This window comes from Lithobates pipiens, unplaced genomic scaffold (genome assembly GCF_037356315.1).
Source record: "Lithobates pipiens isolate NorthernLeopardFrog02 unplaced genomic scaffold, aLitPip1_a1.2 Scaffold_66, whole genome shotgun sequence".
NCBI classification, from domain to species: domain Eukaryota; kingdom Metazoa; phylum Chordata; class Amphibia; order Anura; family Ranidae; genus Lithobates; species Lithobates pipiens.
Window position 1 is genome coordinate 1964048 of NW_027507888.1, and position 25816 is coordinate 1989863.

Sequence of the window (25816 nt, forward strand, 5' to 3'; positions counted from 1 at the left end):
TCCACAAAGGTTCTTTTCAGGACTGGTATGGTAATAGGCTTGTACACGTATAATATTCTTTCTTCCAAATATAGAAAGAATATTATACTTGACTGCTGCCCTTCTGCTGCAGTAGTCCTTTATGATTATAGGGACTGAGGTACAGTCTGCTAATCACAACCTACTATTTGCACAAAGGTCCTTCAACGGTCCTTCTAAGGATTGGTAAGGTGATGCTATGATGGGAGGGGGGTGCTTTAAAAAAAAAATCTTATTTATTTTTCTTTTTTTGCACTGTCCCTTTAAAAATAAAATAAAAAATCTGATCACTTTTATTGCTGTCACAAATAATGTGACAGTAATAGGCATGTGAATGGTACTCTTTATGGAGGTATAAGGAGTCTAAAAGACCCTCCTTTTGCACTTACAAGTATTCAGATCGCCAAAATCAGCGATTCTGAATACTGTTATTTTTTTAAATAAATTGGTGCTGTTGGGATTTTACATCGGAGACCCGATACAAACCAAATCTGGCTTTGTTCAGGTCTCAGCTTGGGGGGCGGACATGCCGACTGGTGGCTCAGGTCTACCAGTGGGACAGGAAGAGCGGCTGGAGGGGGGGTTGGACGTCCTCTCTCGAACGGCTTTTAGCCGCCTTGGTTGTTATCACTAAAAAGCCAACCGTTCTAAAAAAAAAAAAAAGTAACACCTTCAAGCCACGAACGCAAATTTGCATACAGTAAGAGCGACGTCGTGCCCAAATATTGTCCTTTTCCTTTATTTTTTTATTTTTTCCTCACAAATAAAACTTTCCTGGTGCCACCATGGCAGCATACCTGTCCTCCCCTCAGGATAGTTAATAGCTTATAAAAATGACAACCCTACCTCCCCAGCATTCTCCTTTTTTTCCTCATACCTAACGGATAGTGTTTGGACGTATCTTACCTCTGCCCTGGGCAGTTTTCCGTCTGGGTTCTGGCCTCTCCCAGATGCAGTCCCTGGTCTTGGGTTGCTAACTAGCGCTTATAAGAGGGGAGCCACTTCTGGGGGTCTTTTGGGGCAGCAGCCACTTCCTATATTGGAATTCGGTTCTGCTTTTATATATATATATATATATATATATATATATATATATATATATATATATATATCTCATAGTTTCCAACATTGTAAAAAAAAATCGGGACACTTTTTTTGGCAGTAGGTGGAGCCGTGGAATTGCATCTCCCCCAGCACATCGAATCACATCTCCCCAGCACATCGAATCACCCCCAGCACATCGCATCGCCCAAAGCACATTGCATCACCCCCAACACATCGAATTGCATCAGCACATCGAATCGCTTCACCCCAACACCTAGAATCCCATCGCCCAATCGCATCACATATCCCCAGAACTTCAAATTGCCCCCAGCACATCACATCGCATCGCCCCCAGCACATCGCAGCACATCGCATCACATCGAATCACATCAGCACATCGAATCGCTTCGCCCCAACACATCGAATCCCATCGCCCAATCGCATCTCCCCAGAACATCGAATCTCCCCAAAGCCCATTGCATCACCCACAACACCTTACATCAGAGTCCCACTTTATAGCAGAGTATCGCCCCCTTGCATCAGAGTGTGGCAGAGTGCCCCCTTACACATACACTATATTGTCAAAAGTATTGGGACACCTGCCTTTACACACGAACACACACAAACTTTAATGGAATATCAGTCTTCGTCCATAGGGTTCAATATTTAGTTGGCACACTCTTTGCAGTTCTAACAGCTTCAACTATTCTGGGAAGGCTGTCTACAAGGTTTAGGAGTGTGTCTATGGGAATATTTGACCATTCTTCCAATAGTACATTTGTGAGGTCAGGCACTGATGTTGGACGAGAAAGGCCCATCTCTCAGCCTTCACTCTATTTCACCCCAAAGGTATTCTATTGGGTTGAGGTCAGGACTCTGCATTCCAGTCACGTTCCTTCACCCCAAACACACTCATCCATGTCTTTATGGATCTTGCTTTGTGCACTGGTCCAAATCACTTGGTGGAGGGGGGATTATGGTGTGGTGTTGTTTTTCAGGGGTTGGGCTTGGCCCCTAAATTCCAGTGAAGGCAACACTTAAGGTGTCAGCATACCAAGAAATGTTGGACAATTTCATGCTCTCAACTTTGTGGGAAGTTTGAGGAAGGCCCCTTTCTGTTCCAACATGACTGTGCACCAGTGTACAAAGCATAATCCATAAAAGACATGGATGAGCGAGTTTGGGGTGGAGGAGCTTTACTGGGCTGGACAGATTCTTGACCTCAACCCAATAGAACACCTTTGGGATGAATTAGAGCAGAGAATCCCAAGCCAAGCCTACTCGTCCAAATCAGTGCCTGACTTCACAAATGCTCTTCCTGGAAGAATTGTCAAACATTCCCAAAGACACACACCTAAACCTTGTGGTCAGCCTGCCCAGAAGAATTGAAGCTGTTGTAGCTGCAAAAGGGTGGGCCAACTCAATAGTGAATCCTCATTGACCACCAAGGGGAGACGTGCTGCCCATCACTGAGCACCAAGGGGAGACGTGCTGCCCATCATTGACCACCAAGGGGAGACGTGCTGCCCATCATTGACCACCAAGGGGAGACGTGCTGCCCATCATTGACCACCAAGGGGAGACGTGCTGCCCATCATTGACACACCAAAGGGAGACATGCTGCCCATCATTGACCACCAAGGGGAGACATGCTGCCCATCATTGACCACCAAGGGGAGACATGCTGCCCATTGACCACCAATGGGATGAACGTGCCCTGGAGTTAAAGGCTAAATGCATCTTTAAAGAAAAATAAATGTATAAAATGAAGAAAAAATGTGTACCCTTCACTTACTTTAGATTGAACAGCAGCCCAGCCATACTGGATCATTCCAGTCAGAAGGAAGAAAGAAATGACTGCAGATCCAGAACTTCCGATTGCCTTTTATATTGTTTCACAAAGATAACACCAAAGACACCAAACTATGGTCATGTGGACGCATTTCACACATACATCTTGTGCTCATTCCAGTCATCTGCAACGAGATATTGGTAACATTAAAAAACACAAGGAGGATGATATGGGGTTTTAGGCCCCAATTATTGCATTAACAACCTTTAAAACACACTGCACTCAATTGTAATATTGACAAGCTAGGCATTTTAAAACAATAAAATGCTTTCCTGGCTTCCAAAAAAATAAAGCATTCAGCAGTAAAAAATATACATAATTTTCACATTAAACAATATGGTTCTAATGCTAACTAATAACCGCACTAAAGCCTAACAAAAAAATAAAAATAAATCAATGATGTGCATTGTGTCTGAATACTGCTCTGTTGGGACCACAAAGAGCTGGAAACCAATGGGAAATCAATCACAATGCATTCTATGCTGTGCCAGGCTGGGCATGAATCAGCAGCAAAGGGCAAATTAATGGCATTGTATACAAACAATGCTACCGTGGGCTTGGGAGGGGGTCCTGTCGAAAGCCTAGCTGCAACAAATGGGCAGCAAGAAATCTATGTGCATTGCATCTGAACACTGCTCTGTTGGGACCACAGAGAGCCTGAAACGGGAAATCAGTCGCAATACATTCTATGCTGCGCCAGACTGGGTATGAATCAGCAACAAAGGCCGAATTAATGGCATTGTATAAAACCAATGCTACAGTGGGCTTGATTGTGCAACACATCATTTGCATTTCATATAACTGGCTCCCCTAGAGCAGCCAATCACTATCTGCATTGCTTATGAATGCTGCTTTGTTGGGACCACAAAAAGCATATGCGCAAGGTGAAATCATTTGTAATGCATTCTACACTGCTCCAAGTTGGGCATATAAATGTGTAGTGGAGGGGAATTAATGGCATTGTAAACAAACAATGCTTCAGTGGGCTTGATTGCACAACACATCATTTGAATTTCATATAAACCAAAGGTCGGCTCTAGTAGAGCAGCCATTTACTATTTACATTGCCTATGAAATGTGCTCTGTTGGGACCACAGAGCATATGCGCAAGGGGAAATCACTGGCAATGCATTCTACACTGCTCCAAGGTGGGCATACTAATGAGCAGCAAACGGGTAGTTAACAGCATTATATACAAACAATGCTACAGTGGGCTTGGGAAGGGGTCCTGTCTAAATCCTGCTCTAGCAAATGGGCAGCAAGTGATATCTACGTGCATTGTGCCTGAACCCTACTCATCATATGGTTTAAATTATGGACGTTTAAACCTATTTGTGTGGGAATGGCATGTGTCATACCTTTTCCCCTATGGGGAGAAGACATCTTGACCCAGTCCCTAAAGTCTGAACCAAGAATAGGGCACATTGATTTTGGCCTGGCCAAAGTTTGTTGGCTGTAGTATGGTGCCCTCATACTCTAACCAAGAAAAGCTAAGAACCATTCCAAGATCAAAACACCGAATTCCCAGGAAGAAAGGATAAACAGTTAGAATAGGATCTGCCATTCACTTTATAGGCCATAACCAAACATTTGGACTGCCTGCCATGTTGCCCTAGAAGCAGTTGGAAGAGAGAGAGAGACTGAATCAGATCTAGCCCGGCCTTCTCAGAGGAATGAGCACTCTTCCGCAAGTCCAGCACGAACTGAGATTGACCCAGTCCCTCAGCCTTCTACTTCAGAACAACCTAGCAACCAGACTAGAGGCTTAATTATAGCTTACAATTGAAATGTAAGATGGTCTTCCAACAGCCGCCCTTTACTTCCAGAGAGCGGGGGCTCTCTGTAGACTTTCCCAAGAGGGATCAGACTGAAATCCCTGCTCTCTTTCTTATTCCTAACTCCATCCAGCAATATTTTTGGATCCACAAAATTCAGTGGGTAAACCCAAGCAATGAGTTCTGATTAAAGCTCATAACTCAGGGGGCGAGCTAGCGTCATGACGTAGGACGCAGGTTCTGGGGGAGGAAGCAGTTAGAAGCCGGTCGGAGCGAGAGGATGGCGTGCTGTGCGAGGGACAGCTGGAGTAGTGAGAGGCTCCAGCTGGAGGAAACATCCATCCCGGCTTCATCTTAGACGCCACCGCTCCGGAGACCGGCCCCCTCCCCCCCCGCTGGAAGCCGCATGGGAAACAAGCAGGACGAAGATATAATCCAGGCTCCCCGTGTCCCTGCTGTCTTTTCTCTCTCCCCCCCTCGCCGTTCGGGACACCGCTAGTATATAGCGGTGAGAAGGGCTCCTAACCATCGTAACCCTAAACGAAGGAGAAGATCGAAACCAAATGGCAGCGTGGAGCAGATAAGCAATGATGATTTTGGGATTTTGTAGTTTTGATCATGCAGTTGTGCTGAAGGTTTTAAAAGTATTTGAGTGGCCATTGCTTGAGGTGCTGGGTCAGGGGAGTGAATGAGCATTCCAAAAATAGCTGTGTGATTATGCAAAACCTAAGTGCGGATCTGTGGAAAGTTGCAATGGTAATGACATCTCACTTGAGGCTTTAATTGAAATCCCAGCCTGTTTGGGCAACACTGTGGGGGACTATACTAAATATATGGAGTGCAAACTCTTCTCAGACCCTAAAAAGAATAAGACACGGCGGCTGAGGGGGATATCTAATTCAATGTTTCTTTTTTTTTTTTTTTGTTTCCCTTTATCTTCAATATCTGATGATCTGATATGAGGTGGACATGAGGTGGTAAAAACGGGCTAGGGGGCTCCGCTGGTGTGTGTCTCTCTCTGTGTGCTCTTTTGGTCTTATTGGCCCGGCTAAAAAGCAAATTATCCTGTATGTTCGCTTCAATAAGTGCGGTGGAGTCCTATACCCTAATTGTGCAGTCTTAAAAGACCCCCCCTTAAAACCTAGGAGTACAGGAGAGGGTGGAAGGTGTTATCTAAGGAGGGCACAACGTGGTGGGGGTCCCATCTCACGTATCGGGAGATAATTTAAAATCCTTAATCTTTGTGCAATAAAATGAATAAATCCTCCAAACAGAATGGGCGGAGAGGGGGCCTTAAAACCCCAAAAAGTACAACTGACAGCACAATTAAGCAATATTTGACCCAAGGAGGAAGCCCAAAAGGAGAGGGGGCGGAAGAAATACCCTCGAATACAGGAAAAAAGAAGGGTCAAGATAAAAAACAGGAGAAAAGTAGGGAACACTCAAGGGATGATCTAACAACCGAAAGCGAAATGGAATTGAGTAGAGATGGTGAGCACCAGGGAGTAGACTTGCCTCTAACTCAGCAAGTCCTGAGAGAAATGCTATCTAATCTTGAAATCGCAATTAAATCAGAAATTGCTTTATTGCGAGGAGATCTGGGCCACCTATTAAACAGAGTGGAAGAAGTGGAGTCTAATATGGAAAAGCAAGCCCTAGAAATAGAAAGAGTAAAAGACCATATTAAATTAATCAATCAGAATCAGAGGAAAATCTTGTATCAATTAGAAGATCAAGAAAATAGAAATCGCAGACAAAATCTAAGGATACGTGCAGTTCCTGAAAGCAAGCAAGAAGACCTGAGAGAGATTGTCAAAAATATATTTAATCCACTCCTGGGCAGAGGAGAGGATGGATTCCCCAAAATTGAAAGGGTCCATCGTGTAGGTAGATTAAGGAACGGAGGATCAAATAAGCCTCGGGACATTATTGTAAAATTCAGATTCTCTGAAGACAAAGATGAGATATGGTCAAAATTAAAGGGGAGAGAGATCTTAAATTATGCAGGGGCAGATCTACAAATTTTCCCTGACTTAGCCGCAGAGACTTTGACTAGAAAGCGGCTTTTGAAACCGCTGTTGGAGCTGATGAAAATGCAGAACATTCGTTATAGTTGGGGGTTCCCGGCCTGTCTTATAGGATTTAAGGATGGCAAGACAGCTAGGCTGCGCTTTCCAGACGAGTTGCTGGATTTCTGTGAGAGTTTGGGTATTCAGGCACCGGCTTTGCCAGGCTGGATAGAAGGAGACCCGGGGGTGTTGGGGGGAGGAGGGGGGTGGCTGGGAGGAGGGGAGAGAAGTACGTGAAAGTATGTCTAAGTATCTGTGTGGCGGGGGGGGGCTGGTCTGGCCACCCCTCCCCCCCCCCTTGGAAATACCTTGGGGGGGGAGGAGGGGATGGGGAGGCCGAAAACTGTTCTGTACCCTAGAATCTATGGGACTTATCGAGGGTCGGGATTACCGGATCACTCGGTGAGCCAAGGGCCAGATCTAGGCCGGGGGACGGGGGTGGGGGGACAGAGTGGGAGGAGGCGGGGGGAGGGGTGGGTGGAGGGGAGGGATGGGGGGGGGAGGGAGGGGGAGGGGCAGGGGAAGGGAGGGACAGGGGGAGGGGAGGGAAGGAAAACCTATGGTAGAGGAGGCAAGAAAGATACTTTCATTAGGTAATCTAGAATCTTAATAATGCAAGCCATAAACTTTATGTCATATAACGTCAAAGGGTTAAACTCGCCTAGTAAGAGGCATAAGATATTGAAGGAATTGAGGTTTTATAAAGCAGAGGTAATTTTTTTACAGGAAACCCATTTCTCTCATAGGGCTAATATTAAGCTATATTCAAGGGAGTTTCCTGTGTGGTACTACGGTGATGCGATAACAAGTAGAGGAAGGGGAGTAGCTATTGGTTTCTCAAAGAAGATACAGTTTAATTTAGAAGATAGAATGGTTGACCCGGAGGGTAGGTACCTAATTTTGAAGGGTAAATTAAGAGATACGGAATGTACACTGATTAATATCTATGCCCCTAATAGGGACCCTACAAAATATTTAGAGGGCCTCCTGGGGAAACTAAGAGATTTTGGGAGAGGGCCAGTAATCTTGATGGGGGACCTGAATTTTTGTGTCGATCCGGGATTGGATAGTACGTCCAGGGCACAGGGGACTAGTAAGGTACAATTAAAAAGAATAAAACAAAAATTTCATAATTCTCAATTAATAGACGTTTGGAGAGTACAGCATCCAAATGAGAAAGATTTCACGTTCTACTCCCCTGTGCACAGGACGTATTCCCGGATTGACTATATCCTTGTAGACCATAGAATTCTAGAAATGGTGGTAGAGACCTCGATTGGGGTGGCCTCACTCTCCGACCATGCTCCCGTTAAGATGAAGCTGCAATTAAGGGGAGGAGAGCGTAAGCTCTTCACCTGGAGGCTAAATGAAGGTTTGATTCAGGATGCAGAGGGAGAGGAGAAGATCAGTAAAGAATTAGAACAATATTTTTCGATCAATAATACCGGACATATTTCAAGTCAGAATTTATGGGAAGCCCATAAAGCCTACATTAGGGGGATCTTAATATCAATGGGGGCTAGAAGAAAAAAAGAGAGATCGGAAAAAATTAAAACATTGATAGAAGAAATATTTAGAATAGAGCAGCAACATAAAAAACACCCGAATCAGGACAAGGAAATTTTTCAAAAATTAGTAATCAAACGGGAGGAATTAAGAACCTTGATGGAACAGGAAACTCAAAAAACGTTTAATCAATTAGCTAGGGATAGGTACTATGGGGATAACAAACCCACTAAATATTTAGCAAGAAGACTACAGAGGGCTAAATCCAGGAACTACATAGGGAAAATTCAGTCAAGTAAAGGGGATATGGTTTATGGAACAAGTGAGATCGCGGAAATATTTAGGGGATATTATGAAAAGTTATATGCAGTTGACCCGCCTATAGGACTCAAGGTTGAAGAAAAGGAACTAAAAATAGAGGAATACTTGGAGAGAGCCCGATTGACAAAAATTTCAGAAATAGAAATGGAAATCTTAGAGAAACCCATCTCAGAGGAGGAATTAAATAAGGCTCTGATGGATTCAGCATCTGGTAAAAGTCCAGGACCAGACGGGTTTTCTGTATTCTATTTCAAGAAATTCAAGAAACTACTAATTCCCCATCTATGTAATTATCTGAATAATCTAGGGGTCGAGTATGAACTGAGTGAAGAGGCGAGGACCGCTACTATAACGGTTTTACGGAAGGAAGGGAAAGAAGAGACTTTGTGCTCTAATTTCAGGCCTATTTCGTTATTGAATGCCGATACAAAGCTGTTTGCAAAAATTTTGGCCAGTAGAATGAAGATTTTAATGAAGTCATTAGTCCATCCAGACCAAGTGGGTTTTGTATCCGGAAGGGAAGGGAGGGATAATGGAGTGAGAACATTGCTCCTTATGTCCAGGGGTGAGGGGGGAGGGGCCCCGAGTCTACTCCTGTCGATAGATGCCCAGAAGGCCTTCGACAGGGTGGACTGGGGGTTTATGTTTAGAACCCTGGAGATAATGGGCGGGGGACCCAAAATGATCCAAAGGATTAAGACGCTTTACTATCACCCAATTTCCAGGATTAAGATCAACGGTACGCTTTCTTTACCCTTTGAGATGAAAAATGGCACAAGGCAGGGGTGTCCTCTTTCACCCCTGCTGTTTGTGCTATCCCTAGAACCTCTTCTTGCCTCGATTCGTAATGATCCACGGATCAGAGGAATCTTAATAGGACAAGAAGAGCATAAATTGGCCGCGTTTGCTGACGATGTGCTATTTTATATTAGGGAGCCAAGTAATACGATGCCTAAATTAATGGAAGCTCTAGCACATTATGGCCAACTTTCGAATTTTAAAATTAATATAGCCAAATCAGAGGTACTTAATATCAATACGGGCGAACTGGAAAAAAGGGGGCTCCAAAAAAAATTCTGTTTTCCCTGGCGAAAGGCGATAAATTACTTGGGAATAAAACTTACAATCCCATTAGAGAATTTATTTAAATTAAATTTTGTTCCATTACTAGATGAAATTAAAAAAGAATGTAATAGGTTGGTTAATAGACCCTTGACTTGGTTAGGACGTATTACTAGTCTAAAGATGTTCATTGTTCCTAAGATTCTTTATAAATTCCAAATGATCCCCATAGAGATACCGAAGTTCTTTTTTTCGAAGATCAAGACCCTGTTAGGGGGATTCATTTGGAATAAAAAAAAGCCTAGAGTCTCCTTCAATATCCTGAAGCGAAGTAAACTTAAAGGGGGACTTGCGGTACCAGATATACAACAGTATTACAATGCTATCGTACTGTCGAGATTAATAGAGTGGGTAAAAGTTAATAATGAGGAAAAAAGATGGGTTAACATAGAGAATGGGCTGAGTAAAACACAGTTAAATAAAATAGTTTGGAATCCGCCTAAACACAGGACATTGGATATTGGCACTAGTATATTAACACAAAACACACTTAGGGTTTGGGATAGGGTTTATAAGCATTTAAATAAGCAATACAATTCGCCACTTTTAGAATTAAAAGAAAATGAATATTTCCCGCCAGGGTTAAAAATAAATAGCGGAAATTGGTTGAAAGAAAAGGCACAGGTGCGGGATATTATAAAAGGGGGAAAAATTTTGACACTACACAAGATGAAACATAAAGGGGATCTAGGTAAAATAGAAGAGTGGAGATATCTCCAGCTGGCTCACTTTGTCAGAAGCCTACCGCAGCCATTAAAAACAGAAGAGGAGTGGTCACCCCTGGAGAAGCTTTGCTTAGCGGAAGACTCCAGGGGAACGATCTCTAAGCTGTATGGGCTCCTGGCTGAGGAAGGGGAGCTGGAGAGTCTACCCTATATGCAGAAATGGGAAATGGATATGGGAACACTATGTGATAATAGCACTAAGAGGAAAATTTTTAAACTTATACATAAATCTGCAGTTGATAGCAGAACAGTAGAAATGAATTATAAACTTATTTCTAGATGGTACGCTACCCCAGATAAAATACATAAAATAGATCCAAGTAAATCCGGGGATTGTTGGAGAGGATGTGGGGAAGTAGGAACAATGGCCCACCTGTGGTGGAAATGCCCCAAAATAAAGGAATATTGGAAAAGAATATTATACCATATAAGAGAAATTACAAATATCTCAATCCCCGAGGATCCATGGGTGGTCCTATTTCATGGTACGAGGGAGGAAACGAAAAAATATCAGAATTCTTTGGTGCCACATCTTTTAAATGCAGCCAAGAGACTGATACCAAAGAATTGGCAAAATGTGGAAAGCCCAGCAACATGGGAATGGATCAATACTGTGGAAGAGACTTACCGGATGACTAGGCGAAGGGAAAGCCAGGAGGATAGGGGACAGACAGGAGTAGAGCTATGGCATGAGTGGAAAAAATTCAAAAAATCATGGAGCTACGCAGAGCATATTAGATTCTGAGAAGGTTGGATCTTCTACGCATAGGTGGTGGGAGAGGGAGGGTGGGGGGAGAGGGGGGGGTGGGGTGTAAGAGAGTGAAGAAGGGGAGAAATGGTAGGGTTGAATTACATAATGTTTTCCCTTTGTTTGCTTTGTTCTGTTGGTATACCTTTCCCTCTGGATAAAAGTAGTTTTTTCTTTTTTGTATGTGGAGGGGGAAAAAAAAAAAAAAAGGGAAATCTATGTTTGAGATTTCAATTAGAAAATAAATGCTACAATGATGTGGAGATGAGGATAACGTATATGAACGTTAATCTGATTGGACCTCATGAATAATTCGCTGAAGTAGCTAAAAAAAAAAAAAAAAAAAAAAAAAAAAAAAAAAAGCTCATAACTCAGGCAGTTGATTGAGCTATATACTTTTTCATTCCTAACGCAGTCAAGCAATATTTTTGGGTCCACAAAATTCAGTGATGAACCCAAGCAATGAGTTATGATTAAAGCTCATAACTCTGACACTGCTTCTATAGCATGTTAGACAATTTATTTTATCATCCTTAACCACTTAAGGACTGCCGCATGGCAATGTACATCGGTGCAATGGCACCGACAGGCACAAGGGCAGCACAGTGGTGTAGTGGTTAGCACTCTCACCTAGCAGTAAGAAGGGTCACTGGTTCAAATCCCAACCACAACACTACCTGCCTGGAGTTTGCATGTTCTCCCTGTGCCTATGTGGGTTTCCTCCGGGTACTCCAGTTTCCTCCCACAATCCAAAGACATGCAGGTAGGTTAATTGGCCTCTGTTCAAAATTGGCCCTAGTATATGCATAGGGACCTTGGATTGTGGGCTCCTTGAGGGTAGGGACCAATGTGAGTGTGCAATGTCCAGGAATAGGGACAATTGTAGACATTCACTCAGATTGAACTGGATGGACTGGTGTCTTTTTTTTAACCTAACTAACTATGAAACTATGAAAGCACGTACATGTACATGCTCCCCTTCCAGCGGGTAGGGGGTCCGATCGGACCCCCCTCCCGCTGGATGCGGCGGTCCGTTTCGCTTCAGGAGCGATCCGGGATGAGGGGATGGCCGTTGGTTTCTGGCCATCCCCTCTCGATCGCTCCTGGCAAATGAGAAGCTTCCCCCGCTGTGTATAGTAAACACAGGCAGGGATCTCATTCTCCTCGGGGCGGTCTTATTGACCGGACTACGAGGAGAACAGTGAAAGTAAGTGTGCACCAACACTACACTGACATGTAGGCACACATAGACGCACAAACCCCCCCTCCCCCTCCCAGTCACAGTGTCACTGATTGCAGTGATCATTTATTTATTGATCACTGCATTTAGTGTCAGTTGTGACAGTAAAAGCTGTCAGGGCAGTTAATGTTAGGTCCAGGGTAGCCCCCTAACCCCCCAATAAAGGTTTAACCCCCTGATTGCCCCTAGAGTTAACCCTTTCACCCCCTTTTGCCAGTGTCACTAAGCAATCGTTTTTCTGATCGCTGCATTAGTGTCACTGGTGCCGCTAAGTAGCTAGTTATTTTTTTAGGTTCACCGCCAGGTTTTTATAGCGCTAGGTACCCCGATATACTACCCAATAACGGTTTTAACCCCCTGATTGCCCCTAGTTAACCCTTTCACCAGCGATCACCGTATAAGTGTCACTGGTGACACTGGTTAGCCAGTTACTTATTTAGGTTCCCCGTCAGGTTTTTATATAGCGCCATGGACCCCCATATACTACCTAATAAAGATTTTAACCCCCTGGTTGCCGCTAGTTAACCCTTTCACCAGTGATCTCCGTATAAGTGTTATGGGTGACTCTGGTTAGTTAGTTTGCTTTTTATAGCATCAAGGCACCCACCATTTATTACCTAATAAAGGTTTAAGCCCTTGATCACCCGGCGGGTGATATCAATTAGGTTTTAGGGTCAGGGTCTGCGTCGCCCCAGGTAGCGCTAGGTTAGTGCCAGTACCGCTAACACCCACGCGCACAGCATAAACCTCCCGTAGTGGTATAGAATCTGAACAGATCAATATCTGACTGATCAGATCTATACTAACGTCCCCAGCAGTTTAGGGTTCCAAAAAAACATATTGTTAGCGGGATCAGCCCAGATACCTGCTAGCACCTGCGTTTTGCCCCTCCGCCCAGCCCACCCAAATGCAGTATCGATCGATCATTGTCACTTACAAAACACTAAACACATAACTGCAGCGTTCGCAGAGTCAGGCCTGATCCCTGCGATTGCTAACAGTTTTTTTTGGTAGCGTTTTATATTTAAATTCGGAAGGCAGTGCTTGGTTTCAGGGTCCCGTACGTGGCTAGGCTCCCAAAAAGTCCCACATATGTGGTATCCTCGTACTCAGGAGAAGCAGCAGAATATATTTTGGGGTGCAATTCCACATATGACTATGGCATTTGTGAGCAATATATCATTTAGTGACAACTTTTTGTAAACCTAGCAACCAGGCTTAATTAAAACAGGTCGTCCACGCCAACAACATATTAAATTAAAGCCTACCGCACCTGGTATTCCCAGAAGGTCTCCCATCCAGGTACTAACCAGGCCCAAACCTACTTAGCATCCGAGATCAGAGGAGATTGGGCACATTCAGGGTGATGAGGCCGAAGGCGAGTTTGCTGACCACTCTCAACCCTCTTGACAAACGCCAAGATGGTCACCTCGGCAAACAAGAAGAAAAATAAAACAGTTCGTCGACGCCAACAACATATTAAAAAAAAGGTTATGGCACCTGGTACTCCCAAGCAGTCTCCAACCCAGGTACTAACCAGGCCCGACCCTGCTTATCATCCGAAATCAGACGAGATTGGGCGCATTCAGGGTGATGAGGCCTTAGGGGTTCTTCATTATCTCTCTCAACCCTCTTGACAAAGGCCAAGATGGTCACCTTGGCAAACAAGCAGAAAAAGAAAACAGGTCGTCGACGCCAACAACATATTAAAAAAAGCCTATAGCACCTGTTATTCCCTGACGGTCTCCCATCCAGGTACTAACCAGGCCCGACACTGCTTAGCTTCCGAAATCAAACGAAACAGAGCGCATTCAGGGTGATGTTGCTGTAAGCAATCTTGCTGTCCACTCTCAACCCTCTTGACAAACGTCAAGATGATCACCTCGGCAAACAAGCAGAAAAATTAAATCTGGTCGTCTACACAAACAACATATTACAAAAAAGCCTATGGCACCTGTTATTCCCAGGTGGTCTCCCATCCAGGTACTAACCAAGGCCGACCCTGCTTTGCATCCGAGATCAGACAAGATCAAGAGCATTCAGGGTGATGTGGCTGTAGGCGACCTTGCTGGTCACTCTCAACCCTCTTGACAAACACCAAGATGGTCACTTCGGCAAATTAGTAGAAAAATATAACAGGTTGTCGACGCCAACAACATAATAAAAAAAAAGCCTATGGCACCTGGTATTCCCAAGCTGTCTCCCATCCAGGTACTAACCAGGCCCGACACTGCTTAGCATTCGAGATCAGACGAGATAAGATAAGATCGGGAGCATTCAGGGTGATGTAGCTGTAGGCGATCTTGCTGGTCACTCTCAACCCTCTTGACAAACGTCAAGATGACCACCTCGGCAAACAAGCAGAAAAATAAAAACAGGTCGTCTACACCAACAACATATAAAAAAAAAAGCCTACAGCACCTGGTATTCCCAGGAGGTCTCCCATCCAGGCACCTAAGCAGGCCCGACCCTGCTTAGCATCCAAGATCAGACGAGATTGTGCGCATTCAGGGTGATATGGCCTTTGGCGATCTTGCTGGCCACTCTCAACCCTCTTGACAAACGCTAAGATATTCACCTCGGCAAACAAGCAGAAAAATAAAACTTTGTCGACGCCAACAACATATTAAAAAAAAACTATGGCACCTGTTATTACCAGGCGGTTTCCCATCCAGGTACTAATCAGGCCCGATCCTGCTTAGCATCTGAGATCAGACGAGATAAGACAAGATCGGGAGCATTCAGGGTGATGTGGCCGTAGGCGATCTTGCTGGCCACTCTCAATCCTCTTGACAAACGCCAAGATCGTCACCTCAGCAAACAAGCAGAAAAATAAAACAGGTCGTCGACCCCAACAACATATTAAAAAGAAGCCTGTGGCACATGGTATATCCAAGGCCTGATCCTGCTTAGCATCCGAGAACAGACGAGATCGGGCACATGCAGGGTAATGTGACCAAAAGTGATCTTGCTGGCCCCTCTCAACCCTCTTGATAAACACCAAGATGGTCACCTCGGCAAACAAGCAGAAAAATAAAACGGGTCATCGACGCCAACAGCATATTAAAAAAAAAAGCCTACGGCACCCGGTATTCACAGGTGGTCTCCCATCCAGGTATTAACCAGGCCCAACCCTGCTTATCATCCAAGAATAGACAAGATCAGGCGCATTCAGGGTGATGTGGCCGTAGGTGATCTTGCTGGCCACTCTCAACCCTCTTGACAAATGCAAAGATGGTCACCTCTGCAAACAAGCAGAAAAACAAGACGTCGTCGACGCCAACAACATATTAAAAAAAAATCTATGGAACCTAGTATTCCGAGGCGGTCTCCCATCCAGGTACTAACCAGGCCCGACCCTGCTTAGCATCTGATATCAGATGGTATCAGGCTCATTCAGGGTGATGTGGCCATAGGGGAAGTTGCTGGCCACTCTCAACCCTCTTGACAAACGCCAAGATGGTCACCTCGGCAAACAAGCAGAAAAATTAAACAGGTCGTCGATGCCAACAACATATTAAAAAAAAGCCTACGGAACCAGGTATTTCCAGGCAGTCTCCCATCCAGGTACTAACCAGTCCTGACCCTGCTTAGCATCCAGAGATCAGACGAGATCAGGCGCATTCAGAGTAATGTAGCAGTAGGCCAGCTTGGTGGCAACTCTCAACCCTCTTGACAAACGCCAAGATGGTCACCTCGGCAAACAAGCAGAAAAATAAAGCAGGTTGTCGACGTCAACAACATATTAAAAAAAAGCCTACGGCACCTGATATTCCCAGGCAGGCACCCATTCAGGTACTAACAAGGCCCGACCCTGCTTAGCATCCGAGATCAGACGAGATTGGGCGCATTCAGGGTGATGTGGCCTTAGGCAAACTTGCTGGTCACTCTAAACCCTCTTGACAAACGCCAAGATGGTCACTTCGGTAAACAAGCAGAAAAATAAAACAGGTCGTTGACGCCAACAACATATTAAACAAAAAGCCTACGGCACCTGGTATTCCCAAGCGGTCTCCCATCAAGGTACTAACCAGTAGGGATGGCCGAACTGTTCGCCCAGCGGTCGTGTCGCGGCGAATTTCGGCTGTTCGCGGTCCGCCCGTTCGGCCGACTATAGCCGCTGTTTGCCCGGTGGACTTACGTGTTTACTGTGTAAAAGAACTTTGACCTATGATGACACATCCATCATGGGGTACAGGACAGCCAATTGAGACATTACAGCACATGGACACTTGGACATTCCACCTAACTTATTAATAGACCCGATCCGGTGGCCATTTTACATTCTTTCTTCTGTCACTATAGGGAGAGGTTGCTGTGTGGAGCAGGGAGAGACTGCAGTGACCCAAATCACTAGCTATTAGGTCCACAAAAGTTCTATTAAGGACTGGTATGGTATAGGGGTAGTTCAGGATATAGGTTTGAGGCACTGCTATTCAAGTCATTGTTGCTGCAGATTGTCTTTTGTCAGGGCTGAGAGAGGGACAGGATGCTGTGTGCAGCAGGGACAGTCAGTTTAATCATTAGCTGTTACTATTAGGTCCACAAAAGTCCTTTTCAGAACTGATATGGTAAAGTAGTACAAGATATAGTTTTGAGTGCTATTCAAGTTATTGTTGCAGGAGCCTGTGTTTTGTCAGTTTAAATAGGGACAGGCAGTGAGGGACAGTCAGTTTAATCAGTAGCTGTTACTGTTAGGTCCACAAAGGTTCTTTTCAGGACTGGTATGGTAATAGGCTTGTACACGTATAATATTCTTTCTTCCAAATATAGAAAGAATATTATACTTGACTGCTGCCCTTCTGCTGCAGTAGTCCTTTATGATTATAGGGACTGAGGTACAGTCTGCTAATCACAACCTACTATTTGCACAAAGGTCCTTCAAAGGTCCTTCTAAGGATTGGTAAGGTGATGCTATGATGGGAGGGGGGTGCTTTAAAAAAAAAAATCTTATTTTTTTTTCTTTTTTTGCATTGTCCCTTTAAAAATAAAATAAAAAATCTGATCACTTTTATTGCTGTCACAAGGAATGTGGCAGTAATAGGCATGTGAATGGTACTCTTTATGGAGGTATAAGGGGTCTAAAAGACCCTCCTTTTGCACTTACAAGTATTCAGATCGCCAAAATCAGCGATTCTGAATACTGTTATTTTTTTTAATAAATCGGTGCTGTTGGGATTTTACATCGGAGACCCGATACAAACCAAATCTGGCTTTGTTCAGGTCTCAGCTTGGGGGGCGGACATGCCGACTGGTGGCTCAGGTCTACCAGTGGGACAGGAAGAGCGGCTGGAGGGGGGGTTGGACGTCCCCTCTCGAACGGCTTTTAGCCGCCTTGGTTGTTATCACTAAAAAGCCAACAGTTCTAAAAAAAAAAAGAAGTAACACCTTCAAGCCACGAACGCAAATTTGCATACAGTAAGAGCGACGTCGTGCCCAAATATTGTCCTTTTCCTTTATTTTTTTATTTTTTCCCCACAAATAAAACTTTCCTGGTGCCACCATGGCAGCATACCTGTGATAGCTCCGCCCCGAAGTCCTCCCCTCAGGATAGTTAATAGCTTATAAAAATGACAACCCTACCTCCCCAGCATTCTCCTTTTTTTCCTCATACCTAACGGATAGTGTTTGGACGTATCTTACCTCTGCCCTGGGCAGTTTTCCGTCTGGGTTCTGGCCTCTCCCAGATGCAGTCCCCGGTCTTGGGTTGCTAACTAGCGCTTATAAGAGGGGAGCCACTTCTGGGGGTCTTTTGGGGCAGCAGCCACTTCCTATATTGGAATTCGGTTCTGCTTATATATATATATATATATATATATATATATATATATATATATCATAGTTTCCAACATTGTAAAAAAAAATCGGGACACTTTTTTTGGCAGTAGGCGGAGCCGTGGTATAATCAGGGGGTGGGGCATGCAAACAGGGGTGTGGTTTACGTAAATAGTGGACTTGGCTTACATAGGGCGTGGCTCAAATGGGTGTGGTTAGAGTCTGAGATGAATGCTGGATGGAGAGGGAAAGGAGGGGGATGGAGAGGGAACGGGGGGGGGGGGAGAGGGAAAGGAGGGACAGCAGCCCCCCGATCCTACACCACAATAGCAATATGTGTTTTCCAGAGTTTGACAATCAGCAGATAAAGATACTCCAAATACCTGGTGTTGGCGCTTCAATCATCCCGGCGCCATGATTGTTATGGTGTCAGGATGATTGAAGCGCATTATTTCTATTATTACATTGTAACATGAAATTAAATCATTCAACTCACCATAATGCAGAATCAGTGGGAGCCATGAGCGCGTCACTAGCCATGTTGCCTGCCACCAGATGCCATCAGGTATCCTAAGCGGAGTCTGTCCTAACATCAGGTGCCCCATCAGAGGTACCTTTCTCACATCTGTGTCCATCAGCGGAGCCCCTCCTTACATCTGGAGGCCCCCGACATCCACAGACTGGCCCCCAACATCCACATACCATGACTGGCCCCCGACATCTGACTGGCCCCCGCCCCGACATCCACAGTGACAGACTGGCCCCCGACATGCCGCCGTTGCCGTGCGGAGACATTTAACTGTGGCGCCGCCCACTGCACTTTACACTGACACACACACACACTGGCAGCGGGGGTGGGCGGCGCCACAGGTGTAGACCAACTTCTGGTCTTCTTAAAAATGGCGGCCGGCGGAGACAATGTCCTCCCATAGACCTCTAGCGGCCGGCGGCAAAAAAACGGGAAATTCTATTTCCGGGAAAAAACGAATTTCCCGGGACATTTCCCAGGACAAAATTAATTCGGGACAAATGTCCTAATCCCGGGACAGTTGGCAACTATGATTATATATATATATATATATATATATATATATATATATATATATATATATTATATAATATAAAATCGGGGGGTGTATGGCCAGGGGGTTTCATGGGATTCTATTGTGCTTTTTTTAGTATTCTGTCCAGTCGCTTTCTGCCCTTGCCTGCCCTGCGATTATGAGTCAGCCGCTGCTAGACCAATACCCTTGCTTTCTTAGGTAAGGGTTTGTACCTCATGGTTTTTTTTTTCCGTTTTTTTTGTGTTTATCCCAGACTAAAAGAGTGCCTTGCACTATTACTTTCGTTTTCAGCCCTATACACAAGAGAACGTCTAATCAGACATCTGGTCATCACAACGGACGCACATGCCCAAGTTCGGCGCACAGCCGCTCAACTAGCGCTCATCATTCTAAGGAAAGAGCAAGATCCAAAAGGCATCGGTCAGCTAGCCCTCCCAGGCAGGTAAAGAGGGAATGTAGGGCGTGATGTGCACCCCCCGATGACAGATAAACTGATCTGTAAAGACTGTTTTCAAGCCTGCACGGATCGCGAAAAGGCAGAGGTGGAACAAGTTACAGAGTTGATCAAAAGAGTGGTTAACCACTTCACCACTGGGCACTTAAACACCCTTAATAACCAGACCAATTTTCAGCTTTCGGTGCTCTCACATTTTGAATGACAAGTACTCAGTCATGCAACACTGGACCTATATGAAATTTTTTTCCTTTTTTTTCACACAATAAGAGCTTTCTTTTGGTGGTATTTAATCACCGCTCGGTTTTTTAGTTTTTGTGCTATAAAAGAAAAAATACAGAAAATTCTGTAAAAAAATGAATTTTTATTTGTTTCTGTTATAAAATTTAGCAGATCGGGGGGCGTGGCTTGGCACGCAACAGAGATGGCAGCCTAGAAAGAGAGCTATGTCGGTTAGTGGCCCCAGCTCATCTGTTTTCACCGGCGAACGAAACAAAATGAGCAAGCAGAATAGGCATCAGCATCAGACCCGTCCCTGCCGTTCAGCGGCAGCTAATTCTGGACGCGACATCTCGGATATCTTTAAAACACAGGCCTCAGCACTGAAGGTATCGGAGGAAGGCAAGATGGCGCCGGTCCATGCGGACGAGGACTACAGCGAGGATTCGCAGTCAGCCGCGGAGGACAACGGTAGGCGCAGTGTTCGCACTACTCACCCACTCACCTATGAGGACATGTCAGGCTTTGCGGCTGACATTAAGGCTTTGTTTTCTGCAGCCATTACGGATCTGAAGACCAGTTTCCTGGTTCTGCAGGAGAAAATGGCGGTCGTGGAGACTGCAGGGAAACTGAGGGACAAGTCCATAAGCAGACTAGACGAGGCTGTCACCGCACACTCCCTCCATTTCATTGAAATGAATAGACATTTAGAGGATTTAGACAATAGGGGGAGGCGTAATAATATCAGGGTGCAAGGCATACCGGAGTCTGTCGCGGCAGACCAAATCACCCCAGTTCTGCAGAGAGTTTTCAACACCCTTCTTGAACGGCCAGAAGATACCGCTATAGACTTTGTGAGGGCGCATAGGGCGCTCAGAGCCAGAGGTCCTGACACATTAGCTCCCCGGGATATAATTTGCTGCTTACAGAGCTTTACTCTTAAAGAGGATATAATGTCCAGGGCACGCAGGAATGATCAGATTGTATTCAATGGGGAGAACATTAAACTTTTTCAGGATCTATCCCAAATTACTTTGAAAAACCGAAGGGCCCTGTGTCCTCTTCTGGACCAACTCAGAGAGAAAGACCTGCGTTACTCATGGCGTTTCCCTTTCGCCCTGTTAGTTACCCACGGTGGTAAGCAACACATTCTACGCACGCCTGCGGACCTTCCAGAGTTCTGTGCGGCCCTCCAGATCGAGCTGATTACCTTACCTGATTGGTATCAGGAGTTTTCATTGCCACCTAAGGATAGAAGCCCACCTTTTTCTCCGATGGCTTCGCCAGAGAAACATCTCACCAAGAGGCAGAGACAGGGACGCAATGAAACACCGCCAAGGGGAACACACCGAAGTCGTCCACACTCTTCTAGGAACCTGATGGAAGCCTAAAGCATATGACGCACCAATACCCGCCTGCAATTTTGGGATCCCCCTTTTTGCTTTTCTTTTTTTTTTCCTTTTTTGTCTTTTTTGCTATTTTGCTTTGTTAACGCAATTCTCTTTCCACTCGACCATCGCTTACTTACCACGACCACGCTGCTCCACTGCCGTCTGGGGTGGAGTGCTTCTACATGTTTGTTCACATACTCCCGACATGGAGCCTTATGGAAGCACAGTGTACAAAGACAGCTTTTGGGATTTTGACCATAACTCATTGGAGCTATAGTTCGAGTGTTTTGGCAGTTGTTAATTGTGGGACTAATACTCTGCTGGAGAATTGCTGATTCCCTGAGTCCCGAACATATGTGGTTTTGTTTGTATGGTCTGGACCGGGGAGAGGCATGGACTCCGAAGTGATCGTGGGATGAGAGTACCCCGTGGGTCATTCTATGATGGTGGTGGGGGTTGCTTATAAGGGGTTGATTTCCTCTGTTCAGATTTTGGCGGGTGGTGTGCCTACTGTCCTAAAAGGTTAAATATGCTCAGATATTATGCTCGTAATCTGTCAAGCATGCTCATTGCTATTTATTAGTCATTGGTTTGCTTTAAACGTGCGTCGTTATAACAGACCGTTTAATACTTTTCATATGCTTTCTAGGGCCGCGCACGACGGTTCCTACTTGAATAAGTTGAGTACCCACTGTTGATTTAGTGATAGGTACTGTTTGTTATTTCTTCTCACGGTGCGGGCACCTGGTTAGATAACCTGAGGTGCTTTGCACGGTGAGTGTTGCTGTCTCCGGGGAGAGCCTCCCCGGACCCCTCAATAGTGTTCCAGACGGGTTCTTTTAGGACCTGTTCACGTGCACTAAAATTAACCCCCCGGGACGGTCAGTCCGTCTAAAGGGGGTGTAACCTACAACTCCTTCTTTATTTCTTTCTCATTTCTCTCATTCTCTTTGCTGCTCTTTAGCTCTCTCTTTTGCCTTATCACGACGCACGCGTTGGTGAAGATTTATTGTTCTCTACTGATTGCAACTAAAAATCTACCTTTTTGTGTGTATTGCTAGGACTATAATTGCAGGTACTGAACTCCGCACCTCCCTGAGTCTGAACCATGGCATATTCCGATTTGGGTCGTAATCCTACGGTGATCTCCCACAATGTTAAGGGGCTTAACATCCCTGAAAAGAGATCCACCTTAATGAGAGAACTTAAAAAAGGTAGGCCTAGTTTTATATTTCTACAAGAGACCCATTTTAAGACAGGCCACGTACCAATGCTCACTGACTCGTACTTCACTGAGGCGCATCACGCTACCAGTCCCGGGAGTCAAAAGGGGTCTCGATACTGGTAGGCAGGGATGCTGCCTTTGAGGTAACCGACAAACTAGTTGACCCAGATGGGAGATTTCTCTTCCTAAAAGGGACATGCAGGGGGGCCCCCCTGACACTAGCTAACGTGTACTTTCCCAATTCAGCCCAGCTTACTTTTTGTCGGAAACTAACCACCGAGCTGCTGTGCTTCAGCTCAGGTAGATTGATTTTAGGCGGGGATTTTAACATCCCCCTCATACCAACTGAAGACACCTCCAATGGTAAGACTACTATCACTTACAAAGTCCTTAAAAGCATTAAGAAGCTCTTACAATCTATGAACTTGGTCGATACCTGGCGCCACCTGAACCCGGAGGGAAGGGACTATTCCTTCTTCTCTATCCCACACAACCACCACTCACGAATAGATTATATCTTCATCACACAGAGGGGCCTACCACTGCTGAGCGCTGCTCACATCGGTCTGCAAACTATTTCAGATCATGCCCCAATCTCCGTATCATTGGACTTGATGAGCACCCCTACCAAACATAATATGTGGAGATTAAACTCATCTCTACTGACGGATCCCACCTTGCTCCCTGATCTAGTTTCCTCCTTGACTGAATTTTTTAAGCTGAATAATACACCCGGGATGAGCCCCCTTGTGATTTGGGAAACCCACAAATGTCATATTAGGGGTGAGCTGATACGTATGGGCACCCGTAAAAAAAGGGAGAGAGACAAAATGATTATGGATCTGACCACAAAAATTCGATCATTAGAATCGCTACATAAACGCTCCCTTGCTGTTGACTCAGCGGGGGCATTACTTGAAGCCAGGAAAACTCTAAAACAGATATTAGATAATACCACCAGGAGATTTTTATTTTTTAAGAAGAAAATATACTATGAGCACGGGGATAAAACGGGCAAGATCTTGGCGAGAGCCCTGAAAACCCGGACAACCCACAACCACATTAAGGGCATTACTGCTATGGGTGGACGAATTGACAGTGAAACTGAGAAGATTGCCCGACATTTCCAAAATTATTACACGGCCCTCTATAACCTCCCGACTATGCACAAACCATCAGATATACAGGGTGATCGGGCTCAGGCGATACAGGCCTACCTAGACGCAGCGGACCTTCCCAAGCTAGATGAGGGGGACTGTATTCAGCTAGACAGGCCCTTCGATGATGCGGAAATCAAGATTATTAGGGAGTTGAAAACGGGCAAAAGTCCTGGGCCTGACGGGCTTAGTGCCATCTACTATAAGACATTCATGGACATTTTACTTACCCCTTTCAAAGACGCTATGAATTCGTTGACAACTCAGGGTTCGACTTCTAATGACTTTTTGTCTGCTTTTATTACTATCCTACCTAAGGAGGGGAAGGATCCGCTCAGCTGCTCCAGCTATAGGCCCATCTCCCTCCTGAATATTGACGTCAAACTTATAGCAAAAGTTCTGGCCAACAGGTTGAGACCCCTACTTCATGATCTGATTGGACCCGTTCAGGCCGGATTCATGCCTGGTAGGGAGGCAAGAGATAACGTGACGAAGTTCCTGAATTTGATCCATTTAGCACACCAGCGAAAGATCGAGGGCTTTCTCCTGTCGACTGACACGGAGAAGGCCTTCGATCGAGTAGCTTGGGATTACATGTTAGAGACATGCAAATGCACTGGTTTGGGCCCTGGCATGATGGCATGGATTTCGGCATTGTACCAGAATCCTTCGGCCAGGCTTAAGGTAAATGGGTCACTTTCAGACATAGTGTTTATTAAAAACGGTACTAGACAGGGGTGTCCATTGTCGCCCCTACTTTTTATCATCGCCCTAGAACCATTCATAAGACACACCCTCATGGATTCCTCAATCAAGGGTTTCCAATTAAATGGGAAGGTCTTCAAAGTAGCGGCTTATGCCGACGATCTATTGTTCTTTTTGACAGATCCTCATATTTCTATTCCCTCTCTTTTAAATGAATTCGCTCATTTTGGTTATATATCTAACTTCAAAATAAACTATTCTAAATCAATGGCCATGAATATTTCACTTCCCAATGCCCGGTTGTCAACGGCCCAAGCCAGTAGCCCCTTTAAGTGGACGGCGTCAGCTATTAAATATTTGGGGATCTGGCTGACTCCTAGACTTTCACTGACCTTTGCGCAAAACTTCCCCCCCTCCTTAAAAGCATAGCACAGGATCTTCAGAAGTGGGGCTCGGGGTACTTTTCGTGGTTTGGCAGGGCTGCCATCTGTAAAATGGTCATTCTGCCAAAGGTGCTCTACCTGCTATGTACCTTACCTATTAGGATACCTATGAGCTTTTTTAAATCCCTACATTGCCTCCAGATGAACTTTATCTGGGCACACAAGCCACCTCGACTGAAGAAGGCCCTACTGACCAAACCTAAGGACAGGGGAGGCTTGGGCGTCCCTGACTACAAATACTACTACTACGCTACACATGTTGCACGTATTATCGACTGGCATTGCCATTCCCAAATTAAAGATTGGTTTTCCTAGAGGAAGAGGCGAGCACAATCCCCCTCAGGTTTTCACCCTGGATCCCACGAACTAGATACCCCATATCCATGCTTTCTCACCCTACCATTGGTACTTCCCTCAGCGTATTTCATGTTCTAGCCAAACAACCCGAATTCTCCACTCCTCTGAGCCCCCTCACCCCTATTCGAAACAACCCTGACTTTCCCCCGGGATTGGGGAACCCCTTCCTCAAACCGCTGAGGCCGAGAAGGCCACTCCTGGCGGTTGACTGTTTCCTCAACAAACTGATGAAAGATTTTTCGGACCTTAAACTAGACTGTGAATTGCCACATATGCCAAGGTGGACATACTTTCAGCTACGAAGCTATTGCAACGATGCTACACGTCGATTACACTTTGCAAGAGACCTAACAGAATTCGAATCAGTGTGCTTAAAGGGGGAACCCACCCCGAAAACCACTGCGCTTTCATATGCCTGGCTATAAACTCTAGGTCCGCTTGAGGACCACAGACTCAGGGAGAGGTGGACTCAGGCTCTGGGAACACCGATTTCAGATGACCAGTGGAACAGGGCTTGCGTTCTCTCACACAAATGTTCTTTGAGCACGAGAATGCAAGAAACGTCCTACAAATTGTTGACTCATCGGTACGCTACTCCAGAGAAGA

General features: G+C 45.2%; 7 pseudogenes; all 7 read right to left on the minus strand.

Annotated features, from left to right (window-relative positions):
- Positions 1 to 13681: 13681 nt before the first annotated feature.
- Positions 13682 to 13800, minus strand: LOC143958983 (5S ribosomal RNA; annotated as a pseudogene).
- Positions 13801 to 14134: 334 nt separating this feature from the next.
- On the minus strand, positions 14135 to 14253 carry LOC143959052 (5S ribosomal RNA; annotated as a pseudogene).
- A 109-nt stretch (positions 14254 to 14362) lies between these two features.
- Positions 14363 to 14481, minus strand: LOC143958998 (5S ribosomal RNA; annotated as a pseudogene).
- A 348-nt stretch (positions 14482 to 14829) lies between these two features.
- LOC143959096 (5S ribosomal RNA) lies at positions 14830 to 14949 on the minus strand (annotated as a pseudogene).
- A 545-nt stretch (positions 14950 to 15494) lies between these two features.
- Positions 15495 to 15613, minus strand: LOC143959012 (5S ribosomal RNA; annotated as a pseudogene).
- Positions 15614 to 15719: 106 nt separating this feature from the next.
- LOC143959024 (5S ribosomal RNA) lies at positions 15720 to 15838 on the minus strand (annotated as a pseudogene).
- A 336-nt stretch (positions 15839 to 16174) lies between these two features.
- LOC143959099 (5S ribosomal RNA) lies at positions 16175 to 16293 on the minus strand (annotated as a pseudogene).
- Positions 16294 to 25816: the final 9523 nt, after the last annotated feature.